Consider the following 14,630-nt stretch of genomic DNA (forward strand, 5'->3'; position numbering starts at 1 on the left):
CATGACAACAGCGTATCCCGACATACTGTCCCTTATTATCGTAAAGTCGGGTAGTGTACACTGTTTATTTTGCACAGAGGAGCCATGTGTGTCTGACTGTCTTGACTCTGTGTTGACTGTGGACATCGCCTCTGCTAAAAACAAGAGGGAAGCCTGACGTATGCTTCGCCGTACGACGTGTCGTATGTTAAACAAATAGGCAATAGCTGATCTGCAAGCTCACAACGTGTCGACCTCCGCAACACGTTGTGAGCTAGTAGATCGGCTATTTAAATAAAGAAAAGTATCTAAATATTGCTTTGATGCTCATATTATCCTCATAGTATTAAGAAGTTTGTATTAAAATATGCTAGGGCTGGAATACACATGGACCTATAGCTGCAATTTGCAACTCTAGATTTATTTGTATAATGGGATGAATCTAGAGTTGCAATACTCTCCATTGACTCCCCAGTCCCCACTTATCCAATAAATATCGTTTTGCTATAAGTTATTCATGCACCCCTCTTTTATCCATCCGGTGAGACGGGTCGCCGCATTTTAGGAGCACCAAGTAACTCCTCCAGGTGCTCCTCTGAGTACTAGACCAAAAAAGTTGTGTGCAGCCCTGTCTATAAACACTATTTCAGCACATTGTTAATCTGTATGATCAGTACATTATATATATATATATATTACCAATATGTTTGAAGAGAGTGAGAATCATAATTTATTTTATCGTCACATTGCGGGCTTAAAGATGTAGCTTATGCAAAATTAGATTTTGCGTAAACTACATATTTTTTCATTGGTACTTTGACATAATAGCACAGGTCAGAAACTGCACAGGGGAAAAGAATATCCACATCCACAGTGAAAGTAAATTTTGCACACAGAGGAACATTAGGAACAACTTATGGAGTAGACTCACATTTTCACTATTTTCTTCCCAGGAGAACGGAGTACTTGAGAAGGATTGGAAATGAAAAGGAAGTTGAGCAATATCTAAAAGCTGATCAGGACGAGAACAAGGCCAAGGATGAGCAAGAGAAGGCACTCATCAGGTCATTGAGAGTCGATCTCATCCCTGCATTAGACCAGTATGCTGAGCAGGGACAGTTCAACGCATGGAAACAAAAGGTTAGTTATTGATAATATGAAAAAAGCAGTAAAACTACACCTTTATTTGTTTCTCTTTATTTGATCTCTATTTGTTTGTGACAAATAGGCCTTTACAAAGGCTTAGGCACTACAGAATAATTCCAGGGTTCACGACCATCTTTGTTCTCAAGTCCATGTGACAGTACTGTGTGTTTTCAAGTTGTACTGTGTGTTTTTAAGTTGTACTGTGTGTTTTTAAGTTGTACTGTGTGTTTAAGTTGTACTGTGTGTTTAAGTTGTACTGTGTGTTTTTAAGTTGTACTGTGTGTTTTTAAGTTGTACTGTGTGTTTTCAAGTTGTACTGTGTGTTTTCAAGTTGTACTGTGTGTTTTCAAGTTGTACTGTGTGTTTTCAAGTTGTACTGTGTGTTTTCAAGTTGTACTGTGTGTTTTCAAGTTGCACTGTGTGTTTTCAAGTTGTACTGTGTGTTTTCAAGTTGTACTGTGTGTTTTCAAGTTGTACTGTGTGTTTTCAAGTTGTACTGTGTGTTTTCAAGTTGTACTGTGTGTTTTCAAGTTGTACTGTGTTTTCAAGTTGTACTGTGTGTTTTCAAGTTGTACTGTGTGCTTTCAAGTTGTACTGTGTGTTTTCAAGTTGTACTGTGTGTTTTCAAGTTGTACTGTGTGTTTTCAAGTTGTACTGTGTGCTTTCAAGTTGTACTGTGTGTTTTCAAGTTGTACTGTGTGTTTTCAAGTTGTACTGTGTGTTTTCAAGTTGTACTGTGTTTTTAAGTTGTACTGTGGGCTTTTTACATCATATGGCAGCCAAGTCTATGGACTTTTAATGTTTGTTTATATTCTCTCTCTCTATATATATATATATATATATATATATATATATTAGAGCACCTTACCCTGGTAATGTTTGTGTAGAGCCCTTTAAACAAAGTGACATCCAAGTCTATGGACTTTTAATGTGTTTTTAGAGCACTTTAAACAAACATTGCTTCACACAAGTGTGTTTCTTTTTTATTCCAGTTCAGAGAAGCCGATGAGGAGACCAGGCAGTTGTTTGAGGCGATGGATGGACATAACATGAAGAAAGGCCCTAAAAATAAGTACTCTGACAACTCATTTGGATTGCTGCGCTTCATACGCAACCTCCATGCACACTAGTAAGTTAAATTACATCAACACAAACGCAACCTCAAAGCGTGATATGATTTTAATTGAATTGATGGTGAATGTTGTCACCAATCAGAAGCAGAGTGTTGAATGCTCACTGCTTTGTGTTCACAGTGCAGAGGCTGCAGCTCGTATCAACCTGATGCAGATGTTTCCTGCTCTGTTTGGGTACGTTTACAAGTTTGCCAAAGAACAAGAACCAGACTGGAACTCCAGGCCCGCCCTGAAGGAAATGTTTGACTTCTGTCCCAGATGTGTGTTCACTTCCTGAACACAGAGTGTCACCCTATGGGCTTGTATATCTGCTATTTTTTGAAAAGCTCATTTGTAGTACGGGCCTCGGGTCTTAATGGGTTAATTATCTAAGCACAATGTGTTGTCAAGCTGTCTCCTGACCCTCAGTCCACTGCTTCTTCTGATTGGTGACAGCAAGCGATGACATTAATATAATATCAATTTTTTTCTATTTGTGTGGGCCCTATTAGGTTACAATGGTTTCCCCAGCTGTGGCATCTCTTTGGGACATTTCATTCCAGGCTTTTGCATTCTTTTATGTGGCCTTGGCTTGATGCGTGCTTTGTGAGTCCCTTGTGCTTTTCCAATGCCGTTTTCCAATTATTAAATCCTTGTTTTGTAAAAACCAAATCCCTGTCATTGTTCCCCCCAAAATTTGCGACATGGGAAACAAAAGCACGCATCAGCCTTTGACGAATATTCCAGCCATGGTCTCCCACGATACCAGCCCGGGCAGAATGAGCGTGCGTTCTTACCAACATTACGCTTGGGGAAAACCTGAGCTGTGCGTTGCGACGGTGCTATAGTGTTCAAGCCTATGTTTACATCATCTGCAACGGCCACTGCTGGGCTGGGAACAACGGGGGCAGCAGCTGCGGTGCTTGTGCAACTAGAAAAACTACTGGTACTAGGTTGGGCTTGGGGCCGGGGGCATAGAGTATATATATATCTATAGAGAAGACACCCGAGTTCTCCTCCCATCCACTTGCATTGAGTTGCTCAAAAGCGCATGAGGCGGATTCACTCCTCCTTCCTGGTAGGAACAGAGTGCATTCTGGGACGGATTGCAATGGTGAGTGGCCCCAAACACATGAACGCACTGCCGTTGAACGCGCACGAGCGTCGTCCGTCTTGAACGTGTACAGTGATAGTCAACGGACAGCGCGTTTGGGGCCAGGCTGCAATACCTTCATTCGGCCACTATGTCCATTTCGCCTCCTCTGGGTGCCTTCTCTATAAATATATACTCTAAGGGACCGGCGTGTAACAAGCGAGTGAAGCGACTGGCCACTCCCTCCTTGCACCTAACCAATCAGTAACTACTTTGAATGAGGGACGTTACGGTTGACAAATCAGGGCTGGTTATTCAAGCAGAGAGCGCTCCCTCTGACCATTTCTCTCTTGAAATATCTTTGAAATTTGGGATGTTTGCATGCCATCACGTTTGGTGGGGCAGTCTGGGCATTTAGGGGGGCATTGCCCCCCCCCCCCCCCCCCCCTAGCCCATGCCTATATCCGGCCTTATGAATGCTCACCATGGGCAACACTGTTCTGGGGACTTCTCCTGAAGTCTACACACATTTCCTTGGTTTTCGAGACATTCAGTTTACCTGGATGTATTAAAACAAAAACAATGTTGAGTTGTAATTGTACCACTGTGTTTGTACCTTACTTCTCTGCCCTTGATTTTTTATACTGCTTATATTTACATTGTTAGTAGTTACGATTGAATTGATGAATTTGGATAAATTCTTTACATCTTGCTAGGGGTCCTTGAGGGAGTTCCAGGGGGTCCCCAGCTAAATGATGGTTAGTAACCAAATGGGTCTGTACCTCAGAGAGTGTACAAATGGAACCAAATTGACCCGTTGGTTCCATTTGTACACTCAGATAAATACATTGGGGGACCCAGAGATAGAAATGCCATTAAATGGGGGTCCGTAGACTAATGCATGTCAAACTGGTGGTTAAAAAGGTTGAGAATAATCACTAGAGCCATACAAAAGAAATCTCTTATGGGGGTCCCTGGCATATGTTTTCAAATGGGCGTCCGCGGGATAATTAGTGGGGGTCCTTGACATGAAGAATGTTGGGAACTACCACTGGTCTAGATATAGCAGTATGTAGTATTATAGTCATCATTGCCATCTAGTGGCTGTTATAGCACATATCACTACATCCCTTTTTCTTTCAATGTAAAATCACAACAAAATACTTTTAAACATTTCTGTTGAACTCTGTGAAATTACACAACTCTTCTCTTCATCTTCCCTATCTACTGCTGTTGATCATATAGAGCTCGGAAAACACAATATTTTTACGCTGTGTACAAGTATACCGTATTGTTTTATCTCTACTATTACTTGAAATGATTGTACATTGAACGCCGTAGCCTGAAAACCCACCTTTTCAGACTCCATCATGGCCCATAGCACTTACCCTAACCCCTTAGATAGAATTTCTGTTGGCTTAGATAGCATTTGACTTAGACTTATAGCATGTTATGTAGACAGCACTATAATTGTATTGTATATAGTCATAGCACGCCATAGTACATATGTATAGCATAGTAGTGAATATGTATAGTTTATTATGTATAGTGTATGTATAGTTTCATCATATAGATATTCCACTGTTACCTTCTTAGCTTACGCATGTTTCATGATAAATGCTTTTATGTGATGTATTCCCATGCTTTTGTTCTTGCCTAAATGTAAGTCGCTCTGGATTAAGAGCGTCTGCTAAATGCCTAAATTGTAAATTGTAAATGCTGCATCCTTTTTTAATATGTAGCCTACCCATTGTCTCTTGTGTACACGAAACACACACACACACACACACACACACATACACACACACACAAATTATAATAACAATAACAACATAATCATTATTATATAACACACACTCATAGACCTACATATTCATTGCATTTATCCTTTTGATAGTGACGATAACTATGTGCACATTGTCATTAAACATATCAATCAATCAAAACCTCAGGGTAAGTGTATCAATACAAAGTATTTATTTTACACAAACCAACAAAGCACACACATGACACCGTAAATATATACATACAAAGATAAATAAAGTCCCGACATCGCGAGATAGTCAGGCTATAGTCATTAATTACAAAGTATTTCCGGACAAAAAATCAATACATACTAGTGTCGCCATGGAAGGACATGGAACCCGGGTTGCCGAGGTAGTAGAGCAGTAGCCTGGTTAATAAACCAGACCGAATCAGCCGTTGGCAAAAGAAAATTGCCTACCGGCGGATTTCGGTCTGGAGAGGCTCAATTGTACGCCCATTTTCTACACACGAGAACGTGTGCGCCCAATAGGGACACGGTATGCAATATGGGCGGGCTTTCGTACAGTGACGTTCAATGCTTGAGACCTTTGACTGACAGTAGCTCTGACCAATTGCGTCAAAGAGAAAATGTTTCCCTGGAAATGAAATCCAAGCTGAGCCTCCCCAGACTAATATCCCGCGGTCTGTGCGATATTAGTCTGGTTTATTAACCAGGCTAGTAGAGCAGCGCCATAATAGTCTACACTAGCATAGTAGAACACAGGCAGGATTGATTGATTTATTAACAGTATATTTCAGTACAACTCAATACAATAACTGTTAACTGTGAGTGGACGACACCATAAAGCATTACACTTGTTTACAATAGGGCCCACCATTTTCAATTAATCAAAACAATTAGAGACGTGCAAATATACACGGCTATAAATCAGACAGAATGTTCCATGATTTAAACACTCTCAGAGAACAAATTAACCCTGATTTTACAATATAAATTGGGGGTCCCAGAGATAGAAATGCCACTAAATGGGGGTAGCCTAATGCATGTCAAACTATAGTTATATGCTATAACCTCACAAAAACAAGTAGTCAGTGTTGTTTTGTAAAGTAATCAACGTGGCTCGAACCCGTAAAGTTATGAAGCTAGGATTCGAAGCCGGAAGTCTAGACCACTAGACCACAGAGGACGTTGCCAGGATTCGAGATAAAGTACAGTTACATTGATAATTCTACTCGAGTTGGAAGCATTAAGACCCATTTAACCCTCATTGGCTTCCTTTCTGAAAAATGACCTTTTTGTACAAAGATTCACTCGTCCATATTATTGCTATTTACAATGAGAAGCGGACGGGTGCTGGTGCACACCTGACCAGTGCCTATTATAGGACCCGGCCGTAATGTAGGACTACAAAGTGACTACAAGTGACTACTCAGGGCTGGGCGGAGCTTCACACCGGAAGGAAGTGACGCTCCCCTCAAATACGACGCAAGCGCGTCGAGGCGGGTTTGCTCACAGTTTGTTTGTAGTGCCACGTCACGTCACACCTCGAGCACGTCGTCTGCACGTAAGTTATTGAATGTTGTTGTTGAATGTTGTTGTTCAAACATCTGTTACTTGTTATGATCTTAAACTGTGTTCCTGTGGTCGAATGGTTAGATTTGGCGCCTTGCCTGCAAACAAACTTATTATTTTCACATCTGGTCAATAGCTCCATTCTTTGTTCACGGACCACGTGTAAGTGCTGTTATTAAAATGTTTACTTTAAAAATAGCTAAAATATAAAAGTTCATGGTCATATGCTCATAAAGCATAATTCATAGCAATTTCATGATGTGTACAATAAATATGTGGTTCATAATTGATTTCATTTAAGATAAGAATGTAAAAACATGCGGTGATAACTTTCTGAGGCAGAACCAAGTTCTCGGTCTGTCAAGTAGCAACACTGGACAATGATTGACTGATTGATGCATGATTGCCTGGCATTGCACACAGGTGCTACAAACCGTGTCTCACTCACTCAAACTCTGGTCTACACAAGGAAGCAGCACACTGAGCACACAGTTCAGTGTGTTACAAACTTTAACGTCTGAAGCCAAAACAGACGGTCAAAAGAACATTCTAAAGACTATGAAACACAAGATTCAAGGACCTTTTCCACGACAAGCGGCCAACGAGGTATTATTATATTTAGAATTAGTATTTGTTGCGTTGTTTGTTTGACGGACACGTTCATCTGCGCATCGCGCATTTCCTCGTATGTTTTGTTTGATCAATATTTGTATTGTGATCCACTTCGCTGATTGCTTATGTGTTTATTATTTTTGTGCGAACATACAGTTCTCACGGCATGGAACGGAGGGATGAGAAGAATGCCTGACAATAAATGCCCGTTTACAAAGAACCCCACCTGTGTCGTAAATGTTGTGAGAAGAGCTACACCACGTAAGTAAGTAATCGACTAGACACGAGACATAAAACATAACATGTTGTAGGCGAAAGACTGAAGAACAGGGTGGGACTTCAGACAAGACAAAAAGGGTTGGGTTTACCCGCCAACAAATAGGAGAGAAGGTCCGTTTGTTTCGCTACACTGGGCGGTCTTTTCACACACTGTTTTGATTCTGTCTTCACTGCAGAGTGCAGAGTAGACACGGAAGAGGAAATAGGCTATGCACTTTCGGAACGAAAATTATTTTATTGTTAAGTAAAGTAGTTTGGTCTGTTCCAGTAAGCAATTCAACAGGAAAATATAATCCTATAATCCTATAATCCTATAATCTGTCGTGGCCAAACAGAAAATTAAAACAAATGTTATAATTCAAGGTGCATGCATTTTGTCATTCACTCCTAACCCTGGCCAGAAACAGTATAGGCTACAGTCCGTATCCATATCAAAAGAGCTTGCATGCAAGCAATCAAATAATTCAAGCGTCACGTCGACTCCGTGAAGTTTGGGATCTCGATCGTTCCACCTCGCATCAGTTTGTTATTCCACCCGATCCATAATCATTTATCTGCCTGACCACGGGTGAAAGATATATAAAAAAAAACAGCAGAGCTTTACACAGTGAATGCGACATTAGGCTATAAATGAAGTAAGCATACTTAAACCATCCCATATGCTTTGGTAGTTGTATAACAAAGTTAATGCCTATTATTTGTAAAATTACCACTGCTCCAAAACCTAGAGCTATCATCATTTTGGGCATATAAACAATACGTTGAGGGATCATACATACATGTATGTCTGATAATGTAATTGTACCATGTTGGCTATGCCCAAGTCATGTAGCCTATAGGCCTAATGTCTAATGTTAAAATATGTAGCAGAGATGTAGGGATCAGTTCTCTCAAAATAAAAACTAGCCGCAATTTGCAACTCTAGATTTTTTACAATGGGCTGAATCTAGAGTTGCAACAGCCTCCATCCACTTCCTATTCATCTTTTTTGGTTTGTGATCGGCTTGTCTTAAATGACGTTAAACTCACCAACATTTCAGCTGCAGTCCAAGCTTGAATTATCCTCTTTCAATCTGCCGAGCTTGTTTTTCATAAAAATCCCCCGTAGACATGTTATGAGCTACTTTCTGTCCAAAATATTCCACAAGTATTATTCCGAGCCGCCATTTTGTATCTTTTCAACATGCCGTAAAACAAGACGTGAGGGGGAGCGCTTGTTTAATAGAAGGCTGTGCATGACGGGGCGTCACACTGTGTCGGCCTCTTCTTTGGGTGTCTTACCTGCGCAGGTAACTGCAGCTGCAATGTTGGTGAGTTTAACGTCATTTAAGACAAGCAGATCACAAACCAAAAAAGATGAATAGGAAGTGGATGGAGGCTGTTGCAACTCTAGATTCAGCCCATTGTAAAAAAAAGATATAGAGTTGCAAATTGCGGCTAAATACAAACCTGGTTGAAGTGATTCATTCATTGACGTTTTGATATGTACATATTACACTGCACAGACAGTACATTTTGGAACCTCTCAATAATGACAGCCAGCAGCTATGATTCAAACTGCCAGTCATGTGACAGTGGTAATGCACATTAGCCCAATGGTTCCCACAGTGGGGTCTGGGTTTATTTAAAGTAAATTCCTCATGTCGATCAGATTATACTAAGATCCCTTGACCCTTGATGGGCTGATGTACTCAATCCAATTTTCCAAATATTTGTCACATCAAAAAACTGTTGAGTTTAACATTAAAGGTTCATTCATAGTCTGGATTTTCGGTGGTGAGGTGACCACCGCTCCGGTGGTGAGGTGACCACCGCTCCGGTGGTGAGGTGACCACCGCTCCGGTGGTGAGGTGATAACGTTGAGCGGTGGTGAGTAAAAACAGAGAGAAGGGCTGGAGCGGTGGTTTGCTCTTCACCGCGGCTCGTGACGTCATGTTGTAGTTCAGTGGTCCACCGAAAAATAACTATGTATGAGCCTTTAGGCCCTATTATAGGATAATATTGGAGGAAACAGACCCTAAAGTTTAGGGTCTGTTTCCTCCAATATTATCCTATAATAAGATAATACAAATATAAAATACAAATCAATCCAAACATCTAAAATATAACCTTATTCAGAATAATTTAATTAATAAATACAACATTTAAAAAAAGGCCATCCATATAAATGTTTTAATACTTGCAAACTATGCAATTATAAAGAATAAGGCATTTGGTGCATGGTGTTAGCTGGCTTTCTTCATGATGCATAGACGTCACATGCGATGGCCCAATTGTCGTCCATCTCCCATCTCTCCTGCATCAGCTCCTGCTGGGAGAGGTTTTTTCATTTAAAATTAAGCATTCAAAAAAAGTTACATGGAGTGCCCGCCCTCACATTCATACATCAGTGTTGATTTCGTCGACTAAAACTAAGACAAAAATGTTCGTTGACTACCTTTTTTCCACCGACGAAAACTAAATGGAAACTAAATAAAACCTAAGCTATGATGACTAAAACTAAGACTAAATATACTGACAATTTCATCAACAAATAAAAACTAGACTAAAATGTTAGGAAGGGACTAGTGGACAAGAGATCCAGTATAAGTCATTTTACAATGAGCTGCATGCTGAAAATAGCCGATCTACAAGCTCACAATGTGTCGTGCTGCGACGCGTTGTAGATCAGCTATTTTCGGCAAGTGTAAAAACAGTCATTATGACGGCATCAAGTCCCGCCAAAATACATTTTGTTCGACTAAATCAACTGTAGATGTAGGTGACTAAAATGTGACTAAAACTAAATGAAAACTATTCAAGAGACTGACTAAAACTAAAATCTAAATTTGCTGTCAAAAACAACACCACAAAGTGGGGTCCGGGACCCCCAAGGGTCCTTGAGGGAGTTCCAGGGGGTCCGCAGCTAAATGATAGCTTGGAACAAATGGACCCTTATGGGTCTGTAACTCTGAGTGTACAAATGGAACTTTGGCCCCTAGCCCCAGTTGGACATATTTGATTTCGATGTGGTGACAATCAAACATAATGTTGATCTGGCACACTATCAAGAAAATGTTTTGATGTGGTGACAATTAAACATAATGTTGATCTGGCACACTATCAAGAACATTAACCCATTCTGAACGGGCACCCATTTTGGTGTTAGCATCATGTTATGCTTTATCTATTGAAAAATAGCAGATCTACAAGCTCATATCGCGCCACCGAGTGGCGCGATATATAGGGTCCACACATCATGTTTGGGAGGGGCGATCCCCACTCCCCAGGTCACGGTGACAGTAAAGTGATGATTTAAGACCTTTGTAATACCTGCAAATTTTTTTTTTAATGCATTATGCCCGTAGCCTCGACGATCTTACAGGCGTATGCAAAGGCTCAACCTATGTAACTTAGATAGCATTTTATGTAGATATAGCACCCTATTGTACACGTTTCATTATATAGATATTCCACTGTTAGTATAGGCCTACTATAAAACGAAATTCATAGTTGTTGGGTTTCCTTGACATGAACCTCTGCTTTACAGTATGCATGTTTACATGCATTACGTTTACAGATGTGTGACAAATAAGGAGGAGGCTGCAGCTTTACCTCTTGACAACCACCCACGGACTAACCTGACTCTGCCAGATGGGGGCGGTATTGGGTATGTTCCCCAACACAAATTTGTGTAGCAAGCTTCTTGGATCTGGCAGCGTCAGGTTACCCACGGACCCCCATTTAATAATAATAATAAAACTTTATTTGTATAGCACCTTTCATGACATGAAATGCAGCTCAAAGTGCTTTACAGAACAATGGAGAATAAAAGAAAAGCAAGGCAACGACAGTAACAATACAGTGAGGACATGAATAACAAAAACTAAAAAAAAAAAAAACTAAAAGATCAATTAAAAGCAATGTTGTAGAAGTGGGTCTTGAGCTGAGCTTTAAAAATGTCTACAGAGGCTGCCTGACGAAGGTACAGAGGGAGCTTGTTCCATGCCGACGGCCCGTAGAAGCAAAAAGCTGCTTCTCCGTATATTTGAAGAGATAACCCCATGAGATTTTGAATGAACTGATCTAGCAGTGAGTGATTTACCTATTTTGATTTCAAGGACCCACGTACAGTTTGCCATGCATTATGCTACAATAAATATAATTTCGTTCCATTTATACACCCTCTGAGTAACGGACCAATACGGGTCCATTTGGTTCCTAACTATTACTCACGCCTAGCATAGCCTATCATTCACGTGGGGACCCCCTTTAGTCCTTTCGGGACCCTGGTTTTCTGTATTTCGGACGTAGTTACCGAGGGATCTCCCGCAAGCGTCCCTGCACCGGTTCCACTCGGCCATGATCCAGTGCTTTAGCACGGCCGTGCGAGTGCTTATACTTTACAGAAAATAAACAAAACCACGTAGCTAGCTACTCACCGAAACCAAGCCTACTAGACCTAGGGAAAAGTCTATTCTCCAGGCTGGGAAGCGTCTCAGGTCCCCGGTTTCTCTATAAATGCACTTTGTGCCATTTTAATAAAGCAATGTACCGGACAGAGTAACTTCTTCTACTATGGCATTTTCGGCTTGTGCCCGCGCAGATCCACTTGGATCTTGCATTTTATTTGACATGACAAAAATAGTGCATTTTAGAGAGAAGATGGGGAACAGAGACGCGGTAACTTGTAATATAATACATTACTTAACAAAAAATGTGTAATATATTATAAACTTTCTGTCTGTCTGTCTGTCTCGTTGTCCGTGCAGCAGAGCTGCCTTGTGACATTATGTGACAACTGCAGAAGTTAAATAATTAAGTATTTTCTATAATTTGTCATCAAATTATTTATTGGCTTCCATGAATTCAAGGAATACATTTAGCTCCTGTGTTAACTGTCCATACCTGAGTAGGATGGGGTAGGTTTTCAGGAAATACATTTTGGAAAGGCAAGATGTGTCGTCCCGCCTGCCAGATGAGTACGCTACAAAGGCTGAAAGGCATGCATTCACATTCCAATGGGTGATTGAGGGTTGTGTTTTCAAATGGATTTGGCTAGAAGGCCGTTTGGCCTCGCCTTACTGCAGATACGCCACTGGTCTACGCAAAATATATATTTTAAAATTATACTAAATATTTAATTGTTCGTTTTGATCATAAAAAAGGTCATATGTAATAGTAATAGTAATAATATTACTCTTGCTCAGACAGTAATAATGTAATACAATATATTACTTTAAAATAAAGGTAATAAGTAATAAGAAATATATTCCAAATATAAAGTAATATACCCAACACTGACAATAACTGTAATGCTACTGATGTTTGCGTGCAACATTTGAGCAGCAGAGAGATCTCTGAATGCTGCTCCAGTTATTTGTTTTCCCTCAAACCCATCCTCAATGTGTTGGGTGAGGTTGAGCTCTGTCCAGCACAGGAGCGGCCTGGACGGAAACCAGCTTTAGTCAGCTTGGTGTCTATGAGTGGCATGAGGCGTTGGAGTAGCAGCCTCTCTTGTAGGTGATGCAGAGGAGGGAAATGGGTCGGTTGCTCTTTGGGGATGATGGGTCTTTGCCACTTTGGCCTTTTTCCAGACAGAAGGGATGGTTTTCTGTGCCATGCATGTGTTCAGCATCTCCACAAGCCAGGTCTTTGCGTTAGGTCCCAGGTGTTGTATATCATTTCTGCCAGTATGTCATCAATCCCTGCTGCTTTTCCGGGTTTCAACTTTCCCATTTCGGTTTAGAGTTCTTCTAGGTCGAAGGGTTTGGTTTGAGGGCTGGTTGATTGTGGTTGGTCTGATACCACTGTGCGATGGTATTCTCCTGTGGGTCGGCGGCGGTGTTGGTTACGAATGTTGGCCACCAGTTGTGATGCTACAGAGTTTGCTGTGACCGTTGTGAATTATGGGTGGTGTGGTCTTTGCCAAGACGGTGGATTGTGGCCCATGCCTTCCTGCTGTTATTTGTCATGTTGGTGTTCTCTATATCTTTTCGTCCTGGGCATGACGTTAAACTGTTCCGTTCCAGGACCGGCGACCCTCGAATGTAAACACCCACGAAAGGAAACTATGTGTGTGTGAGGTGTTCTCTATCATTTAATTCCAGACTTTCCTTCGTTCATCCCCAACTTCACTGTCTATCTCCTGTGTTCTCCATTCATCTTGAGCGATACACAGTCGTCTGATGTGTGGGGGGAGGTGCCGGCTAGCGCATAAAGGCACGGGACAGGTGTTGTCTTGACGCATCCCGTGATGATGCGACAGGTGTCATTTAGGGCTGTGTCGACCAATTTGGTGTGACGTGATCGGCTCCAGCTTGAGCACCAGTTGTGATGCAACAGAGTTTGCTGACACCGTTTTGATTATGGGTGGCTCCCTGAGGTCCCGGATCCCCATGGGGTCCAACAGTGGTCATTGAAGCGTGCACACACACACGCACACATGCACCTACACGCACAGGCGCACATGCGCATGCACACGCTAACCAAATGTAACTCTGAGAGTGTAACACATGTAACCAAATTGACCATCCATTACATGTCTGTAACTCTGAAAGTGTAACACATGTAACCAAATGGACCCTTACAGGTCTGTAACTCTGAGAGTATATATGGTGGCCGACGGGCACGTACAGGTCTAGTGTAACCATTTGGTCCATGTCTGTAAGTCTGAGAGTGTAACACTCAATAACCAAGTAACCAAATGGACCCTTACCTTACAGGTCCAACACTGGTTATCGAAGCGTGCACACACACACACACGCACGCACGTGTAACCAAATGGATCCTTACAGATTCAACACAGTTTTTTGTTAATCATTGTGAGAGTGTCGAGCGGCCAAGGCAACAAATGAATAGAGACCAGTCCAGGGCACCTTCAATAAGGCTTTATTTCTCCATTGTTTCTCAATCACTTTGACAGTCATAGGCAATACAACCTGTCATATCTCGGGTTAAAGACAACTGACTGCTTTTTATAGGGCAGTCCATTACCTGGTTAGCCCATACCATTCCCCATGGGTAACCATAACCATATTCCCCATTCTTAGAATCACACAATGCCATTTTATATAAACTTACTCCCTTT

Source organism: Protomyctophum parallelum (genome assembly GCF_964188405.1).
Source record: "Protomyctophum parallelum genome assembly, chromosome: 1".
Lineage (NCBI taxonomy): Eukaryota > Metazoa > Chordata > Actinopteri > Myctophiformes > Myctophidae > Protomyctophum > Protomyctophum parallelum.